Consider the following 2911-nt stretch of genomic DNA (forward strand, 5'->3'; position numbering starts at 1 on the left):
TCTTCAGACAGAAAAACTTCACTCATTCATCTGCCAATGCTAAGTGATAAAATGAATAAGCATTAACATACATTCAGAAAGAATTGTTGACAGCTGAATTGGTCAAACCTTGAAGTGAAGGAGAACAAATATCTACGATGAGAAGTAATTCTCCAGGTCTCACAGCAGGTACACAGCATTTGCCAACCTGCATATCACCAGAATTGCAGGAATGTGTCAGAGACTCTTCCTCATTTGGGTTTCTCATGCAGAGAACCCATCAAACTATGCCAGGCCCGTTATTAAGTGGTTTGCTGGCCCTGTACAACAGCAGCAGCCCAGTAGAGACTGCTTTAATGGTTCATGAACAGGAGATGGGACAAAAGGGAACTGCAAGGGAGAACTGGGGAGAGACGAACAAACTGAGTTGTTTGACATGGACGTACTTGAGAGTACTCAGCCTGTAATGGGCACCAGGATCTGCTTGGGCATTTGGATCAGAAAACCATGGTGGCCTGCTGTATGCCCCAGGTCTCCCTCATTGCAATTGTGTTGCAGGTTATTGCATTCATTCTTCGGCTCAACCTTGTCTGATCAAACATTATTTTAAGTTAGAGACAGGAGCCCAAAGAGGAAAGAAACGAGCTATAGTTTGTTGAGAAATAATTTCCTAGACCTTACAGGCTTAAGAATTGTAATATTTTGATTTTTGACAGAAAGGTACAATAATTAAGGCTTTGAGGGCCTCGTTTAGTTATTAGAAATTCCCTTCCAGTTGAATACAGTAGGTGGGGTGGTCTGAAAACTCAGCTGAGGTGATACTTCTGAAGCTACAGGGAATACCTCATGCTTGGTGCAATCACTAAATCTTTCCATTTGATATTTTTAGAGTCTCTGGTGTGCATAACATTTATTCAGCACAACTCGCTGCCGGGAATTCAGTTCCTCCTCCCCTGGAGAGAAAGGGCGAGGAATCCAATCATCTCCTGGGGACTCTTTGCTGCTGCTTACATCTTCATTACACAGCCCCTTCTGTACCACTCCTGTTAGTTCATGGCTTAGAAGATGCTGCATTCAGTAACATAACATTATTCCAAGTGTCAAACCCTGAACGTGTGCACACCTTCCCCCTCCCTCTCACACCTCTGCACCTAAGCATCCACCCCACAACGCCATCAGATGTCCTGCAGTCTCTCTGAGCCTTGCATGTTCTCCACATGCATCCCTGATAATTATGCTACATGAATAAGAAAGAATTCCTCATCCCACAACTTTTCTTTCGGGAGCTGAAATCCCAGATCAGTGATGAACACAACCAACCATGCATTTCGTATGGAAGGCTCAAGTCCTAAACAACAATACTTCACAGCCATAAATACAAGATCACTCTTTTCCTACCAACACGTTACTTATGAGCGTTGACTGACTCACAAAAACTAAGGGGAAAACGTCCTTTGTGCACCCATGACAAGCTGGCTTCATTTGATGGCAGTCTCCATACTCCATACTCTGTTTTGGATAAATAACTGTGATGTAACTTCTGTGCTGGCAAAGGCTCCCCTTTTTCCACTGGGTTGCTATTGCATCCAGCAGCAGACAGTCTTTTAACTGAGAAGGGAACAAAGCCACAGTTCCATGTTCTTTGAAGAATGAAGAAAAACACTGGCTGAGCTCGTACCACCCAGACAGCACATGCAGCTTCCATTATCTTCCCTTCCTGTTTTGCCTTTTGATGTGTCTGAAATCTGAAATTCCTCTGTTTTTCACTTAACACACAAAAAGTGGGGATCAAACAAGATGCAGGGCTCGGTCCCCTCCAAGTAACACAAGTGCAGTTATCCCTCTGCTGTGTCTACATGGTTATTACTTGGTTGGTTTGGTAGGAGCAGACAAGGCCACACTGAAGTCCTCTAAGCAAACCAGATACCAGACAGGAACTAGAGGGAACCCATTCCATGTAAGTGCCATGAACATACACACATACACATGCACTCCTGTGAGTTTGCATACATGTATATGTCACGTGTAATACATACCCATTTGTTTTCCAAGCCAGATCTGTTATATGCATACATACAGTTAACAAAGAAATACACTGTGCAAGCAAACACTTCCATAGAAAGACGTGGATTTTTATGAAGAACACAGGTTATATGCAGTGTCCACCTGACATGCCGCTGTCTGTCTTACTAAGGCACAGTAAAATTTGACCCACAGTCTGTGTTCTGGCTCCTTTGTACCATATAGGTGATCCAAAAGAGCTACAGGAGGCCAGGGGCACCAGTTGAGAACATCACAGCCACACAACAAAGCCCTAACTGTTCTTCAGCACAAACACCTTGCTGAAATTCACCACATTTTACATTCCTAGAGGTTCACTAGTTCATTGCACACACTAATTTTCCCTGATCAAGTGTTGTCTGAAGACAGGTTCTACATTTGGGTGCACCAAAGACCAAACCTGCTAAGCTTCAAGCTGGCTGGTTCCCGAGTGGCAGCTGAGCAGACACGAATCGGGCATCTCTGACCTGACCAGGCAGTCCCTGGGGAATGAAATCCTCAAACAATATCAGGCATGGTACTGCCAACTTAGAGGCCAAATGTTTATTTTTGAAACCCACATCATCCACCTTTTCCATGCACAGTTTGCTTTGAAAACAAGAACACACAGCACTCAGCCCCCTACTGCTCCCCTTCACATTAAGGTTCATTCTTTCCATATCTGCTTTGGGTCATCTTGAGAGAGCAATTCAGAATCAATACTGAATCTTCTATTCTTCCAAGAGGATGCTGCATAAAGCTCAAAAGTTCTTCCTGCAAAAGTATGAAAACTATCAGAGCTTTCACTCTCTTGTACCTGCCAGGGTGCTCTTTGGGACTGAGCATTCAGCCTACAAGGAAATCTTACATTTCTGTAGCATTATTAAATTTA

Source organism: Meleagris gallopavo, chromosome 21, assembly GCF_000146605.3.
Source record: "Meleagris gallopavo isolate NT-WF06-2002-E0010 breed Aviagen turkey brand Nicholas breeding stock chromosome 21, Turkey_5.1, whole genome shotgun sequence".
Lineage (NCBI taxonomy): Eukaryota > Metazoa > Chordata > Aves > Galliformes > Phasianidae > Meleagris > Meleagris gallopavo.